Here is an 18,716-nt window from a genome sequence, read left to right as displayed (position 1 = left end):
AGCAAACCTTTGGACTTAGTGTGAAAAGTGAGTTATTTGATCTCCTTGCTGTCTAGAGGTCATTATAGCTAATCTATTACTTAGGCTATTGTATCAAATGCTATTACAGTTCTCATTAGGACATGCAAATAGAGCACACTGCTTACCTATTAGAAGAGTAAAACATTCTACAAGATAAAGTGAGTTGGAATAGCACCTTTTTATCCACAGATACCAAAATGAAACAGAGTAGTTTATCAAATTCCTTCGAAAAATGAAAACATTGGTCATTCATTCCAATTAGATTTCAACTAAAATGTGCATGTAATTAATTTCTTTCCTTTGATTTAAGTTGTTTGGCCCCAATACTATTTGGTTACTCTTTCATATCTAGTGTGATTGCAAATAGCACATGTGTGCCCAAAGTAAAACTGGCTGATTAAACTAAATTCATTTGAAAGAGTCAGAATTCCATGCTCTCATCTCATATCAGAGATCATGTCTGCCCTTTGCATATGACTCTCAATAATGAAAAACAAAAATTAACTGCTTCAAATGCAGACTTGGATGTCACATGGCACAGGATTTGATAATAAGAATTCACATTTTTAAAGTTTTATTTTTTGGCATGTCTTTGTTGTTTTTTAAATTACCAAAAATAGATTGTCTTATGAGGAGGGTAATATTTTCATTCATGTGTAGACAGTTGCTCAATTTTATCAATTTCCAGTGCTTTCTCACTTGTAACTATAAATGCTTTGATACTTAAGATTAAAAAGTTATATTTTCCAAATAAGCACACTGACATTGTATTCCCCATAATGAATGCATCTTGAATTTTATATATATTTTTTCAATAGTTCTATTACCATCTTATTCATTTTCCAGCCATTTTATTATTGCCCCTTAAATTACTTTTTTCTCTTCCTCAATTATATGTCCAAGTTAATTTTGCATCTGTCCTTTATATTTGCACAAACTACTGAAGCTGAAGCTGTTATTTAATCTTGAAAGAAAACAAATCCTGTTTAATTTGTTTAAAGTTCAATAACATAAAATGTACCTTATTATGCTCATCTCTTTACCAGCTTTAGAAGTGCTGATATGATTGACATCTTAGAACTCACTGGCTGTACTCCAATCCATTTTAGGAAGACAGTTTCCCTAAGGCTACCGAGAACTTCTCAACAACAAAAGCAGCATGACTCTATACTCTCAAAATTTGTTTTGGTATGTAAATCAGTACAAGTCAAAGTTTAATAATATAATATATAAACTGGTAATGCAACCTTCCATTTTATTATGCTATGAGGAAGTCAATGATAAATAGGATAATCTAGGGCAAAATTGTGATGTTTATTTTCTTGGGGAAAGTTTTTGTAAAAAATATATGTAGTCTTTATATTAGATTCTAAAGATATTCATTTTGCTGCTAGATATGATTTATTGTAAATCACTGAGACTGATATGTCTGTTAAGACTTTAGATATGATTTCAAAATATAAAAAAATAATATTAGTATTTTTGACTAGTGACTTAGCAATAAATATTTTGGAAATGAATGCATTAATAATTAAACAGGATTCAATGAATGTGTCACTAAATGCATTTCTAGTTGCTAGATTTTCAAGTAGAACAATTGCAGTTTATAAGAAATGCTTTCTGTCAGTATTATCTCTTACTAGGCTATGAGTGTGTTTTGTTTTATTTTAAGGAATCTCCTGAAAATGACTAGAACTTATAAAAACTTGGGTTCTCTAAATTGTCTGCTTTATTTTTAAAAATAATGAAAAAAAAAGGAGAGGTGAGTTGAATTACAGTGATTGAAATAGCTATAGAAGAAACACTAAACATATATTTTGACCTAATAAATATGGAGTAAAATTATTACACTCAAATGACCTTTTGGCCATGCCCGATTTATTAAATGAGATTTGCATGAGAAAAATCCCACAGCATTGTTAATACTTCCCAAACAGCTTGTAAGGAGTTTAAAAATCTATCTATATATCTATGTGTAGCTAGATAGCTATAGTTCATCTAAACCTAAATTTAATCCCCAGTATTCTATGAGGAAGAAACTACCTCATGCATGAAGAGTAACTTTTCATTTTCACATAAACAAACTTCAAGTTTTCAATGAATCGAACATCAGATTACATAAAGACATCTATCTATATCTCTAGGGGAAGCTACATCCTGATAAAGACAGATACTGGCTTCCTATCTCTCAGTTTCCATTTGAATATGCTATCATGAACTAGTCGCTCATGCCATTCTGATTAGGCAGCCAAGAGATCTGCCAGTCTTTCCCAAGATGACTTCTGGCTGAGGTGGAAGATAATTACTTCATGAAACATTTGGTGACCGTTCAAGCAAATTATTCCTGCCTTGTATCCAGACAGCATGTGTATTAAGTGAGCCCAGTGCCCATCAAATGATTATCCCATCTTGGACATCACAGATTACATGGACACAATTTGGAATCCTAGTCTGCTAGTAGGTGGCTTTTGGTTGACGAGGATGGGAGAAGACATAAGTAGTGAGCTAAATTAATGAACTCTTTGCAGTTTATGCCACATACATTATTACTGCCTTGATGTCACTAAAATAACCTCATATTTAATTAAAGTCAAGAATCGAATGGATAAATAACTTTTAATCTGTCATGTTCAAAACAGAATCAATAAGAATATATAATGAAGATGTACAGATTTTATGACTATTAACATGATATTCTTGAGAAGGTTTTTTAAAAAATATAAAGTCCCCCCTCTTGAATTATTTAGACATATGAAACTTCCCAATTATTTCAGTTATAAAAATCAACACATTAGATAAGAATTATTTTAGGGAAAAGAAGATGTTCTCTAATATCTTTTTATGGTAATACAATTTATAGTGTTTATTTTCACTTCTGCTCCACAGTATGACATAACCTACTTTCCTGTGGGCTGACAAACTGACAAAAATCAGGAATGCCATTCTAGGTTTCTGCCTTTAGGTTTGCAGTATTGATAACAATGAAGAAAAATGAATAATAAAGTATTTTAAATACTTTTTAACTATTTAGAGTCAGTTATTTAAGTCATGGGTCAGGTTTTTTTTTACCCTACTAAATATTTCAACTATATTCTTAAAAAAATTTTCTAATCTCTCAAATCTATTTGTCCGTGATGTTACCATTAATTCCTCTTGGCCCAACCTACCATCATATTTCTTACTGGACTACTGTGACTTTCCAGACAATTCAATTTGTCTGTTTGTCATCTATAGTAATCTCTTCTAATCTGTTCTTAATGAACATCCAGTAATCTCTTTCAAAGTATAAATGTGAGAATATCATATCAGGCCCATCACGATCCCCTTTTAGAACCTCTCAGTGGCTTTCTATTACATTTAGAAGAGGCAAACAAAACAAAACAAAACCTCAGTAACAGAAACTTTATGGTACTTTGTGGGATATTATATATGGAAAACCCTAAAGACTCCACCAGAAACCTGTAAGAACTAATAAGACATTTCAACAAAATTGCAGGATACAAAATCAATACACAAAAATCAGTTGTGTTTCTATACCAGTTAACTATCTGAAAGAGAAATTAAGACAACAATCCCATTTACAATTGCACTGAAAATAATAAATTACCTAGTAATAAATTTAACCAGGAAGTAAAAGATCTCTACATTGAAAACTATGAGACATTGAAAGAAACTGAAGAGGATGCAAATAAAAGGAAAGATATTCTATGTCCATGAATTGGAAGAATTAATATTGTTACAATGTCCATATTATCCCCAGCAATCTACAGACTCAATTCAATCTCTCTAAAAATTCCTATGGCATTTTTCATAGAAATAAAACAAATAATCCTAAAATTTACATGGAACCACAAAAGACCTCAAATAGTCAAAGCAATCTTGAGAAAGAAGAAGAAAAGTAGAGGAATCACACTTGCTGATTTCAAACTATATTATTAAGCTCTAGTAATTAAAGTAGTATGGTACTGGCATAAAAGTAGACACACAGATGAATGGAATAGAATGGAATAGAAGGGAACAAAAATAAACCCATGCACATATAGTCTATTAATTTTGACAAAGGAGCCAAGAATACAATGGAGAAAGGATAATTTCTCAAATTAATGGGGACACTAGATAGTCATCTACAAATGAATGAAACTGGATTCCTATATTACACCATACAAAAAAATCAACTCAAAATGGATTAAAGATTTGAACATAAGACCTGAAACCATAAAACTCCTAGATGAAAATAAAGGGATTAAGCTTCTTGACTTGGTCTTGGCAAAAATATTTTGAATTTGACATCTATTGTCACTTTGAACCAGGCTCCCATAGATTCCACCTGAGGAAACTGTATTAACTTTTTTTTTTTTTTTTGGTCCCTTGTTGCCATTCCCTTGACTTGGGAAGTTCTCCCCTCTCTTTTTTGTCTACTTAATTCTGATTAGTTCTTCAGCTCTCTCCTGACCATTACTTCCTCCAAGAAGCCTTCTTTTACTATGGTAAATGTCCCTGTAATTGGGTGTCATTTCACCAGTTTGCCATTATTTCACAATAGCAAATTAGCATTCCTTCAGGTGAATATTTGATTAATCTCTCTATTTTTTTAAATTAATTAATTAATTAATTTATTTTGAAGAACATTATGTTTACTAGGCTCTCCCCTACTCAAGTCCCCCCCACAAACCCCATTACAGTCACTGTCCATCAGCATAGTAAGATGTTTTAGAATCACTACTTGTCTTCTCCGTGTTGCACAGCCCTCCCCTTTCCCCCACCCCCCACATTATACATGCTAATCATAATACCCCCATTCTTCTTCCCCACCCTTATCCCTCCCTACCCTCCCATTCTCCCCAGTCTCTTTCCCTTTGGTAACTGTTAGTCCATTCTTGGGTTCTGTGATTCTGCTGCTGTTTTGTTCCTTCAGTTTTTCTTTTGTTCTTATACTCCACAGATGAGTGAAATCATTTGGTATTTGTTTTTCTCTGCTTGGCTTATATCACTGAGCATAATACCCTCTAGCTCCATTCATGTTGTTGCAAATGGTAGGATTTGTTTTCTTCTTATGGCTGAATAATATTCCATTGTGTATATGTACCACATCTTCTTTATCCATTCATCTACTGATGGACACTTAGGTTGCTTCCATTTCTTGGCTATTGTAAATAGTGCTGTGATAAACATAGGGGTGCATCTGTCATTTTCAAACTGGAGTGCTGCATCCTTAGGGTAAATTCCTAGGAGTGGAATTCCTGGGTCAAATGGTAAGTCTATTTTGAGCATTTTGAGGAACCTCCATATTGCTTTCCACAATGGTTGAACTTAAATTTACATTCCCACCAGCATTGTAGGAGGGTTCCCCTTTCTCCACAACCTTGCCAACATTTGTTGTTGTTTGTCTTTTGGATGGTGGCCATCCTTACTGGTGTGAGATGATATCTCACTGTGGTTTTAGTTTGCATTTCTCTGATAACTAGCGATGTGAAGCATCTTTTCATGTGTCTGTTGGCCATCTGAATTTCTTCTTTGGAGAACTGTTTGTTCAGGTCCTCTGCCCATTTTTTAATTGGGTTATTTGCTTTTTGTTTGTTGAGGAGCGTGAGCTCTTTATATATTTTGGATGTCAAGCCTTTAATGGATCTGTAATTTATGAAAATATTCTCCCATACTGTAGGGTACCTTTTTGTTCTATTGATGGTGTCCTTTGCTGTACAGAAGCTTTTCAGCTTGATATAGTCCCACTTGTTCATTTTTGCTTTTGCTTTTCTTGCCTGGGGAGATATATTCATGAAGAAGTTGCTAAGGTTCACATCCAAGAGATTTTTGCCTATGTTTTTTTCTAAGAGTTTTATGGTTTCATGACTTACATTCAGGTCTTTGATCCATTTTGAATTTACTTTTTGTGTATGGGGTTAGAAAGTGATCCAGTTTCATTCTCTTACATGTAGCTGTCCAGTTTTGCCAGCACCATCTGCTGAAGAGACTGTCATTTCCCCATTGTATGTTCATGGCTCCTTTATCGAATATTAATTGACCATATATGTTTGGATTAATGTCTGGAGTCTCTAATCTGTTCCACTGGTCTGTGGCTCTGTTCTTGTGCCAGGACCAAATTGTCTTGATTACTATGGCTTTGTAGTAGAGCTTGAAGTTGGGGAGTGAGATCACCGCCACTTTATTCTTCTTTCTCAGGATTGCTTTGGGTATTTGGGGTCTTTGGTGTTTCCATATGAATTTTTGAACTATTTGTTCCAGTTCATTGAAAAATGTTGTTGGTAATTTGATAGGGATTGCATCAAATCTGTATATTGCTTTGGGCAGGATGGCCATTTTGACGATATTAATTCTTCCTAGCCAAGAGCGTGGGATGAGTTTCCATTTGTTAGTGTCCTCTTTAAGGGGTTTTGTTCGTGGGTAGTTTTTTGATTACCACTTCAATTTCTTTACTGGTAATTGGTTTGTTTAGATTTTGTGTTTCTTCCTCGGTCACTCTTGGAAGGTTGTATTTTTCTAGGAAGTTGTCCATTTCTTCTAGGTTTTCCAGCTTCATAGCATATAGGTTTCCATAGTAGTCTCTAATAATTCTTTGTATTTCTGTTGGGTCCATCGTGATGTTTCCTTTCTCATTTCTGATTCTGTTGATGTGTGTTGATTCTCTTTTTCTCTTAATAAGTCTGGCTAGAGTCTTATCTATTTTGTTTATTTTCTGAAAGAACCAGCTATTGGTTTCATTGATTTTTTCTATTGTTTTATTCTTCTTGATTTTGTTTATTTCTTCTCTGATCTTTATTATGTCCTCCTTCAGCTGACTTTAGGCCTCATTTGTTCTTCTTTTTCCAATTTTGATAACTGTGACATTAGACTATTCATTTGGGTTTGTTCTTCCTTCTTTAAATATGCCTGGATTGCTGTATACTTTCCTCTTAAGACTGCTTTTGCTGCGTCCCACAGAAGTTGGGGCGTTGTGTTGTTGCTGTTATATATTTCCATATGTTGCTGAATCTCCATTTTAATTTGGTCATTGATCCATTGACTATTTAGAAGTGTGTTGTTTAGCCTCCATGTGTTTGTGAGCCTTTTTGCTTTCTTGGTACAATTTATTTCTAGTTTTATACCTTTGTGGTCTGAAAAGTTGGTTGGTGGGATTTCAATCTTTTTGAATTTACTGAGGCTCTTTTTGTGGCCAAGTATGTGGTCTATTCTGGAGAATGTTCCATGTGCACTTGAGAAGAATGTGTATCCTGTTGCTTTTGGGTGTAGAGTTCTATAGATGTCTATTAGGTCCATCTGTTCTAGTGTGTTGTTCAGTGCCTCTGTGTCCTTACTTATTTTCTGTCTGGTGGATCTGTCCTTTGGAGTGAATGGTGTGTTGAAGTCTCCTAAAATGAATGCATTACAGTCTATGTCCTCCTTTAGTTCTATTAGTATTTGTTACACATATGCTGGTGCTCCTGTGTTGGGTGCATATATATTTAGAGTGGTTATATCCTCTTGTTGGACTGAGCCCTTTATCATTATGTAGTGTCCTTCTTTATCTCTTGTTACTTTCTTTGTTTTGAAGTCTATTTTGTCTGATACTAGTACTGCAACTCCTGCTTTTTTCTCCCTATTTGCATGAAATATCTTTTTCCATCCCTTGACTTTTAGTCTGTGCATGTCTTTGGGTTTGAGGTGAGTATCTTGTAAGCAGCATATAGATGGGTCTTGTTTTTTATCCATTCAGTGACTTCATGTCCTTTGATTGGTGCATTCAGTCCATTTACATTTAGGGTGATTATCAATAGGTATGTACTTCTTGCCATTTCAGGCTTTAGATTCGTGGTTACCAAAGGTTCAAGGTTACTTTCTTTACTATCTAAGAGTCTAACTTAACTCACTTAGTATGCTGTTACAAATACAATCTAAAGGTTCTTTTCTATTTCTCCTCCTTTTTCTTCCTCCTTTGTTCTTTATACATTAGGTATCAGATTCTATAGTTTTTCTCTGTCCCTTGATTGGCTCTGGGGATAGTCAATTTAATTTTTCATTTTCCTCACAATCAGCCACTCCACCCTCCCTACCATGATTTTACTACCTCTGGTGACAGCTATCCAACCCTAGGAACACTTCCATCTATAGCAGTCCCTCCAAAATAGACTGCAGAGATGGTTTGTGGGATGTAAACTCTCTCAGCTTTTGCTTATCTGGAAATTGTTTAATCCGTCCTTCAAATTTAAATGATATTCTCGCCAGATAAAGTAATCTTGGTTCCAGGCCCTTCGGCTTCATGGCATTAAATACATCATGCCACTCCCTTCTTGCCTGTAAGGTTTCTGCTGAGAAGTCTGTTGTTAGTCTGATGGGCTTTCCTTTGTATGTGATCTTATTTCTGCCTCTGGCTGCTTTTAACAGTCTGTCCTTATCCTTGATCTTACCCATTTTAATTACTATGTGTCTTGGTGTTGTCTTCCTTGGGTCCCTTGTATAGGGGGATCTGTGGATCTCCATGGCCTGAGAGACTATCTCCTTCCCCAGATTGTAGAAGTTTTCAGCAACTACCTCCTCAAAGACACTTTCTATCCCTTTTTCTCTCTCTCCTTCTTCTGGTATTCCTATAATACGAATATTGTTCCGCTTGGATTGGTCACACAGTTCTCTCAATATTCTTTCATTTTTAGAGATCCTTTTTTCTCTCTGTGCCTCAGCTTCTTTGTATTCCTCTTCTCTAGTTTCTAGTTCATTTATTGTCTCCTCCACCGTATCAAACCTGCTTTTAATACCTTTCATCATGTTCTTTAACGATTGGATATCTGACCTTAATTCATTCCTGAGTTCTTGGATGTCTTTCCATACCTCCATTAGGATGTTGCTGATTTTTATTTTGAACTCCCTTTCAGGAAGAGTCATGAGGTCCATATCATTTAAATCTTTTTCCGGAGTTGTATTAACAATTTTACTCTGGACAAGGTTCGTTTGGCGTTTCATGTTTGTATATGGCGCCCTCTAGTGTCCAGAAGCTCTATTCTGGAGCTGCTAACCCTTTGAAGCAATGTCAGGGATCGCAGGGGAGCAGTACTGGGGGTAGGAAAGAGCTGTTCCCCACCTCCTGGCTGCTGTGCCTGTCTCCACTGCCTGAGCCAGTGGGCCAGTCACATAGGTATAAGTTTTTGTCCCAGAGCAGCCAGATATGGATCCCTGCTTTCCACAAGCAGCCGGAATCCCTGTCTCCCCAGGAACTCTGCCTGTATTAACTTTCCAACCTGGTAGTCATGCGAGTCTCATGAAAGCACCATGAAATGTAGGTTTGTGCTCCCAGAGCAGATCTCTGGAGCCAGGTATTCAGCAGTCCCAAGCCTTCCACTCCCTCCCTGCTCCATTTGTCTTCCTCCCGCCGGTGAGCTGGGGTGGTGGAGGGGCTTGGGTCCCGTGGAGCCACCGCTCTGGTACGTCACCCTGTTCTCTGAGGTCTGCTCTTTTCTCCAGGTGTGTGCAGTCTGATGCGTCCTCTTTCCAGTTGCTCTCTGAGGATTAGTTGCGCCAATTAAATTTTCTAATTGTATCCAGTTTCAGGAGGAAGCCTCTGTCTCTCCTCTCACGCCACCATCTTTAATGTAATCTCTATATTTTATACTAAGTGTCAATTACCAAGTCCCCACTGATTCCACATTGTTAAATCCAGTGGTAAATTCTCAGTTCTCATCAATCAAGAACAGTTAACTCAGCTGACCATTTCTTTTTTGAAAAAACTTTCTTCATTTATTTTTTTTCCTTCTGTGATTCTCTTGCTTGTATCTCAACATATGTGTGATTTCTTTCAGGTTTTAGTACCTAAGGCCTCAATCCTAAAGTTTTGTTTTTTGTTTTTTGTTTTCTTCTCTTACTGTACTCATGTGTTAGATGAACTCATACAATCTCATAGCTCTATATACTACTCATAGATAATGATTTCCATATCTTTAATCTTTAGTGTAGAACTTTCTCTTGAATTTAATATTCATAATAGCTAATTTCTACCTTTTATCTTCACTTGATGCTTAGTAGGTATCTCCAGCTTCACATACTCACAAAATTGAAATCCCATTATTTTACCATGTTTGAAAGCATCGTACACCTCATCCTTTATATCATGCCCCACATCCCATCAGCAAATTCAATGAGTTATAACTCCAAAAGAGCACTCTTGTCACCTCCAGTGATATGACTGTAGTCCTGCTACTATCACCTGTCCCCTGGTTTCTCAGAAAAGTGTCCTAATAGTTCTCATTGCAGTCTTTTTTCACCAAAGCATCCAAACTGATCTTGTTAAAACTAACTCAGCACGTGTTTATTTTCTACCTAAACTTTCAGTAGCTTTTCATCACACTTGGAGCAAAACAAAAACCCTTACATGACTTGGGCCTTCATTCCCTCTGTGATCTTCTGTCTTATTTGCTCTTCTGGACTTATGCTTTTCTAACCACACAGGGTTGTTGAATGTCCCTTGAATCAGCTAGGTTCCTTACTGCCTTAAGCCATTGCTCTTGCTAATTCCTGTTAGAATGCTTTTCCCAGCTCACTATGGCTTGGCTCCACAGCACCGATTCTCTCATCAAATGTCCCCCTCTTCTGATCTTCCAGTTCAGAATTAGAATCACCTCCCTTCTCTGCTTTGCCCAGGCATTCCTGACTCTCCTGCTTTAATTTTTTAAATAATGCCTATCACATTGTAAGAAATTACAGTGTATAGCTTACTATATTTTTTTCACTGTTATATTTGCAATCATCCTTGGCAATGTTGGATGAAAGAACAATGAATAAATAATTGAAAGGAACAATGAATAAATGAGTGAAAACTCCATCCAATCAAAAATAAGGAATATATATGTATTTTTTTCCCCATTACATCTTAGCACAGCACAAACATGTAATAAAAATTCATCAGGTTAAGGAAAATATTTGTTTACTCCCTGTCCATGTATGTTTAGTAAGAAAACAAATAGAAGGGATATTATAACAAGGTCTTTCCATATACTGAGATCATTGACATCAGCTCAGAACAAGAGCCACATTTTATTCATTATTGAACAGCAAGCTCCTCGGTCCATGATTGTGCCTTACTTAATTAATAACTATTTATATTTGGATATCAGTGAGTTGTCTCTAAAGTGCTTTAAGATATTTTCTTGATTATTGTAACTCAAGGAGGTAAGTAGTACTGATATTTTTATTCCTTTTTTTATCAATATGAAGAGAAAATAAGTAGAACAGATACTAAAGCCCTGGTATACTAACAGCTTTCTCTGAAGCCTTTAACAGTACACTTTGCTAGTGATAGTTTATATAATAATGTGAAGACAAAGTATTTTTTTCAACTAAAGACATATAATGTCAGTCCACCTGAAATGCATTGGAATACAAAGTTGAATTTATATTTAGTGTTATTTAGCTGTTGGTCTTATATCACTTGATTTGAATATCCCCTGAGAGCTGAACTAACTGTTATACGTTGATCACTGTATTTCTCCTTATTATAGACATTCTCTGTTTAGAGACATGTAAGAAGCCACAAACGTGGGGATTTTAATTACAGACTTTTTAATCCCCCACACAGTAACCACAGAATAAGCAAATACAGATTTTATTAACATAATAGGATGACATGAACCAACTGAGTGAATTGGGTCTCAAAAGATTCTGCCTTTTGGATGAGATGTGTTTAGATAGAATAAAAGTGTCATAAAGATTTATTTATGAAGAAAATGAGGATATAAACTCCAAGTAGCAATGCTTAAACTAATTTCTAATTGTTCTACAAAGCAATTAGAATTGGTGGCAATGTTGTGATGACAAATGAGTTATGTGTATCCACAGGTCCATAGGAAGCTCAAAACTGTAGTTGCAATTCAAGAAGAAAGGAGAGAAAGAAGAAAATGAAACTCTATTAAATCAAGTGAAAAAAGTTAATTCTTTCAGATTTGCAAATGGAGTATCTAGAGAGGTCCTCCCATCCTAACCCACAGTGGTTTGTACTGTGTAACATGAAGAGGACAGTTACACAACAGTGAGTAATGAGATGCTCCATAGAAAACTATGTTAAAACCCCCATACAGAGAGAAATAAAAACCAGAAACCATGTCAAATGAAGGTGCTATTAAAAACAAGTAAAACTATCTATATTTTGTACAATGAAATTTTCATGAACAGACTTTTTAATTCTGTTAACTGTATTCTGAGTTCTGTGTTTCACATTAGTTATGCTTAAAGCTTCTCTAGAATATTGCTCATCTTATTGAGAAACTAATTTCCTCCTCAATTCCCCAAGGTGGTATAAATGAGGTTAACAGAGGTGAATGAATGAGGGATCTGGAAGGAAAAGAATAAAAATAGAATGAGAATCAACAGGTCTACTGGGAGAATATCTTCCTCATTAATATACCCAACTAGATAGGTCCAGTGCCCGACAACAACAATCATTCTAGTTTATCCCCATTCCCAGCTCCAGTCCTACCTGGGTGGTTAGGATCTAGGTAAATGCATTTAAATAAATAAAAATGATTTAGGTAAATTGTAATATTGATTAATTTGGTCTTTTTAGATGCTTTAATAGATTAAAAACTTGAACTCAGGAGTCAGTGTCACTGATTTGAGATTGTTGCCTTGCCTCTTACTCATTTTGTCCATTTGAACAAATTTCTTATTCTTTGCTTCATATTCCTCATTTTTTAAAATGACAAAATAACAGTACCTACCACAAAGAGTTTGTGAGGATTAAATTAGAAAACATAAAATATTTACTGTAATGATGGCTGGCTATAGTAAACATTCAAGAAATATTAGCTGTTATAATTACTATTATCCACTTCTTTTAAGTTAGGAAAAGGCTGCAGTAATAAGTTATATCTTTAAAAACTATTATGTATAGCAATGTCTTGGGCAATTTCCCTAGAGAAGTGAGACAAACCAAAAGGTAGATTAAGAAAATCATCTTCTAAAAGGTACCACCTCAAGGCCTTCCAGCTGGAGCCCTCAGTGAATGTGTTACAGTAACACACATGCTTTTAAATTCCCTCACACACAGCCCCCATTCTTCATGTAGGATACCTTCAGGATACCCAGTGGATGCCTGAAACCACAGATATTATTGAACCTTATTACACTATATTTTTGCTATACATATTTGTGATACAGTTTAATTTATAAATTAGGCACAGTGAGAGACTAACAGCAGTAACTATTAATATAAACAGTTATAAAAATATACTGTAACAAAAGTTATGTAAATGTGGTCTCTCTCTCTCTCTCAAAATATCTCATTGTACATTATTCACCCTTCTTGTGATGATGTGAAATGATAAAATGCCCCATGTGATGAGAAGAAGTAAGGTGAATGATATAGGCATTGTGAGGTAGTGCTAATCTATTACTAACCTTCTCACCATAGGTCAAAATGAGTATCACTTGGACACTGTTGATCAAGAGTAACTGAAACCATGGAAAGTAAAACCTTGGATAAGGGGGTGACAGTGTATTTCTAACATTTTCAACATATTTCCTTATATTGGTTTTTATGGAATAAATAAACATAAGTTTCAATAATTGTTTTTGGAGTTAGTTTTGATGAAGATTTTGTAGCTGTTTTGCAAGAGTTTGAATAATTTCTTACACTTTCAAAGTTAAAATTGAAACATAGCTTCAATAAAAAGAATTGTGATGTTTTTAAAATATATTATATAGAGCCTTATTCCTCAATTTCTTTACTGATAATAAAAGCAAGTAATTTTTATATTTTAAGTATTATAGATAAACTCACTGTAACAATTTTCTTAATTTTCCCTTTCTTTTGACACTGTGTTGAAATTGTTTAATTACATCATTTATATACTTTGGAGTTTGATATTAAATGTGAAGAAAAAATATATACATACCTAGTGGATCATTCACATATCATATATTCTATCATGAATATGAAATTCTATCATGAAGATGAAATACAGCAGAAACTCAGAAAAGTTTTAGTTTTTGTACTTGCATTTGACTACTTTTTTTTACCACAAGTGTCATTTATATAATAGTAATAATGATAACAATAATAAAAGGTAAATTTACTATTTACTACCTACCATTTCCTAGGTTGATCTCTTTTTATATATTATCTAATATAATTGCCACAACAACTAAATGTTAGGTGAAAATCAAATTGCCTGGGTGCTCAAATCAGGTAAGTTGAAAAACCAGGATTTGACTTGTCTGAATACAAAATGTTTTTATATAATATATACTACACAATACAAATTTAAATAAAGGAATCACAAGGTAACTCTAAGACTAATTTGAAGGACTCGCTCAATTTGTGCCTTTCACTTTACCCTCAAAAGGTGTAATATGATAAGAAGCCTGGAGTACTAAATGTCATATTTTGGTTGAATAGCAGACATTTTATATTCACACCTAAATAAGCCATTTAATAATATTATGTGTGTGTGACTATTACTTAAATCTAGTAAATTAAAATGCTGATTCTTCTCCAAACCACCTATATATCTCAGTTTAGACTACCGAGTGCCCTGCATTATCTTTTAATTCTTATGCAAAGTCAGAAATACTATGTTAATGTTTATTTGAGCATTGAATAATGATTATATGATTGAAAGTAATAGATAGAAATGGCATAAAATGTTATAACCCCAAAATAGTTGCCAAATTTTGAATAAAAAATAAGACCTAAAAATCAGATTGAAGATTAAAAGTAATTTTATTGGATTAAAACTATTTAGAAATTTTGCAATGTTCAGGAACAATATTAATCATTAAGATACACTTAATCAGTAAGTTTATAATCGAGTGAAATGAAATCATTTTATACAAAGACATTTTAGGAATATTCTAAGGAAGCTTTTTTTTCTCTGTAAGAGGCAAAGCATTGATGATGTTACTGATATATTAATGTAAGTTAGATTGTAGAGTGCTGATATATGAATTCACTGTGATACATGAATGCAGGATAGATTGTAGAGTGTTAAGAATTGAAACAGGAGAGAAGTTAGACACTATTCCAGGCAAGCTTTGAGAAATGAGTGATTTGAAAAGGGATCCATGCAAAAGCTTTTATCTCTACAATAAAATCAAGACTATTACCCTCAGACACTTATGACTTGTATAAAAAAAAAAGAAAATTAGGGTAATTTTCTTTGCCATTACTAATAACTGCTAACTAACTCATAGTGAACTCTGTTTTAATCTAAGCACCCACAAATTTTTCTGTGTCTGTTTAAAACTTTTATTGGGAAATTAATGTAAAATTTACCTGTCTATGGTTTCTGGAATGTAATCCTTTCTCCTTAAAAGAAAATACCAAGACACATTCCTCTTTCTAATATTCCAGAAGCTCTCCCCATTTGGATGATTGCATAAGGATAAAAGTGATCCTCCCCCAAAGTTCCTTTGGCTCCCTAGGATGTACTTTGTTTGGGCCAGGAGAAGTGAACTATTTTAAAGGAACCACCTGCTCTTAAACTACCTTGGGTTTTATTTTCCACTTACCTACATTTTGTTTCTCCTGTTTGAAGACCATTTGCCTTGACATAGAAATTGGACAATCAAAGCACTGAGCAATCTTCTCTTATATCTCTGCATAATATATATCTGTCTCAAACAATCATTAGACATAAAATTTCAATTTATAGTTGAGGCACAGTTCATTTTAGAAAGTGGCATTTCTTGCCTCTATAATAACTTGCAGATACAAAAATATAAGTATAGGGTAAAGTACATCCCAAAGCCCCTACAGGATTATGTACAAGTGGAGAAAGAGATTCAAACAGAATGGATTGGTGTGGAACAGTAGGGATAGAGATATAAACTGATAAATTGGGTACAGAAATATGTTTGTATCACAAAATCCTGGCCAGCCTGAGTTCTGACATGACTAGGCGAACACCTCTAATATAATTTATGTCTGTAATCTCATCCTCAGTGGAAAATTGTTTCCCTATACTTAATACCTTGTAACCTTTATATTATAATTTGAATTATCAAACACTGTTTTTAAGAATTATCAAATGAACACTGATGTTATTATCATGAGAGGTTTTATGCAATCAAGTGCAATAATGACTCACGATCACTACACTGTCTATTGCATCAAAAATTTATTTTCCTCCACTCTCACAAAAACAGAGGGCTTCACTCAAAAGGTATCCTCACTATACTGAAACAGACTATATTAATTCCTTCTTCCATATCTTCATTTATGCTTTCAAATTCTGTTTTGTAAGTACTTTTCTCTATGTACAGCATAACCATCCTTCAAGAATCAGCTCAAGTCCCACTTCCCGCATAAAGCAGTCTCTGAGAACAAGGGTTCCAACCTCAATATGTATTTCTCTCTCCCTAACTCCCTTTACACTCAAGTTCCATATCCCACAGTTAATCATTATTCATTGTTCTTCATTCCTCATTCCTAAAACTGAACTTCTTAGCCTTTTATTATATAAGTATATTACACTTACATATGTATTCATTATCAAGTAATTTCTTAGTTGTTCTGTGAATGCATTTCTTTTGTTTACAACCAGACTGAACATTACTGTGGCAAGGACTGGCTGATTCTTCTAGCATACTTCTTGAAACAGGAAACTAAGTCAGGTGTGAAGGATAAAACAAAGGGTAACAAATTTGCCATCTTGTCTTCTATATTTTAATGTTTTATAAAACAAATATGTTAATAGGAAAATAGTAGTTGCACACTAAATGATTAGCCTTATAAATAGCGAGTAGTTAACACTTCAAAGATTAATTTATGTCATATTTTTAAAACTAGCTGTGAACCTGGGGAAGGCAGAGCTGGAGGGAAAGGGAAAATAGGGAAAGGGATAATAGAGAAGGGTGGTCCTGTGGTGGATTCCAATAAGAGAAGTGGAGAAAAAAGGACATAACCTGGTCATTTCTCCTGAGTACACACAGATATTAGAAGATATTAGGAAGGGCAGTATTAAACAATGAAGTATCAGAAAATTCTCTACAAAGAAGAGGTAGGTTTGAGAAAAGTAAAAGAAAGCTAGCATTGTTTGAAATACTAGTAGCAGCAGGAATTCTACTAATTGTTTTACATATTTTCCCTAGCTCAACCCTCCCATAAACCTTTTGTTTTATTGTTATCTACTCTGTAGATGAGGAAACTGAAGACAACAGATACATGACCAATAAGGTAATTGCATTTTTTGCTGCATAAGAATAAATGAAAGTATAAAAATGTTTTTGCTAAGAAAAATAATTAAATCTATAGGTTGTCCTTGAGAGTATGAAATCGATACACAAACTATAAACCTATGACACTCTATCACACATATATTTGAAATTTTTTCAAAACCATAAAGGCTTTGACATATTAAGTCAAAAATTTTTCTTTTCTTTTTACCTTTCAGGGAGACATTCTGGCATTAGACAAACAGATCCTCTCTCACAAAAATATGTTTTCAGGATTCTAGCCAATATAAACAATGCAACTAGGAAATGGAATAAAATCATAAATAGAAATGTAGTCTATAATATTCATTTTTATAGGATAAAATTTTCTTTTCACATAATTCTATGAAGGTATGTTCAATTTTGAGACTTTCCCATTGGCTTTATTTAATGTTGTAATTTTTCCATTTCACTTTTATCAAAGAAACAAAAGTCACCAGGCAAAATGTTAGTGCACAAAAGCACTTTAAGTGGAAAATAAAACAAGAAAACAAATTCCCAAACAACCATGCCAACACAAACATATATCAGAAATTCAACAATTGAAATAATATACACATGCATTTATAGAAATATGAGTAATATCTCTACACTAAACAAGTATTATCACCAACAGAATTGGCTCCATTATTTAAGCAGACTAAGAAGACAATAAAAATGAATCCTGGTGAATCATGCAGAATGGACATGAGCTCACCTTTAACTTTATTCTTTGAAGCAGCAGCTGGTTCCAAGAAAGATTGCACAAGAAGAAGAGAACAAGCATATTAGATATGAGACAGAGCCTTTAAATAGTACGAAAAAGATAGATGTTATTAGTATTAAAAAATGATACATTTATGACTACACAATCAATACAGTTTAGGTGAATAGAACCTATAACAAAGCAAATGACAACTGATTACATTTTGTTAGTATATGATTAAAGTCCTTGAATAATAAAGAGTAAAATAGATAGGAGCTACATAGTGCAAATTCCAAACAATTTAGGTACCAAATTCCTTTTCAAGAGTATATATCTTTCTCTGTGTCCTTCTTAACTTTAAATTTTAGTTAACAATTAAATTAAAGAAATGCACATATATAGTTTATATACTGAGGTAGAGCAGAAACATGAGACAAAAATCATGATTAATTTTTCCTGCCTATTTTATGCTGAGATATTGATAGTATAGTAAGAACAGGAGGGACTCCATTGTAAGGCTTAGATACCATTTTAAAAACCAAGGACTTAGGAGATAATATTCCTAACTTACTTTATGCTAATCAGCCAATAACCTACCCTATCTTAAGGCAGGGCAAATAGTCCTAAATGGTATGTTCCCAGTGCATGTGAGTAACCACTATCTTGGAGAAGAACAGCATCAATAAATTCCTTGTGTTAAGTTTATCTTACAGAATATCTAGAGGACTGAGTATGGATGGTGACATAAGGTCTCTCACCAGAGACAGACATCATAAGACCACAAGTCAAGCCTACCCCCACCTTTGCCCCATTCTTGAAA

General features: G+C 34.2%; 1 protein-coding gene across 1 annotated transcript in view; it reads right to left on the bottom strand.

Annotated features, from left to right (window-relative positions):
• CADM2 (cell adhesion molecule 2) overlaps positions 1-17,941 on the bottom strand; it is a 338,329-nt gene extending 320,388 nt beyond the window's left edge. Inside the window, exon 1 of the mRNA XM_036898781.2 lies at positions 17,909-17,941. The gene's annotated coding sequence lies outside the window, so the exon portion shown is untranslated. The remainder of the gene's footprint in view (positions 1-17,908) is intronic.
• Positions 17,942-18,716: the final 775 nt, after the last annotated feature.

The sequence above is a fragment of the Manis pentadactyla genome, chromosome 1 (assembly GCF_030020395.1).
Source record: "Manis pentadactyla isolate mManPen7 chromosome 1, mManPen7.hap1, whole genome shotgun sequence".
NCBI lineage: Eukaryota > Metazoa > Chordata > Mammalia > Pholidota > Manidae > Manis > Manis pentadactyla.
This window is presented reverse-complemented; position numbering and strand designations above follow the sequence as displayed.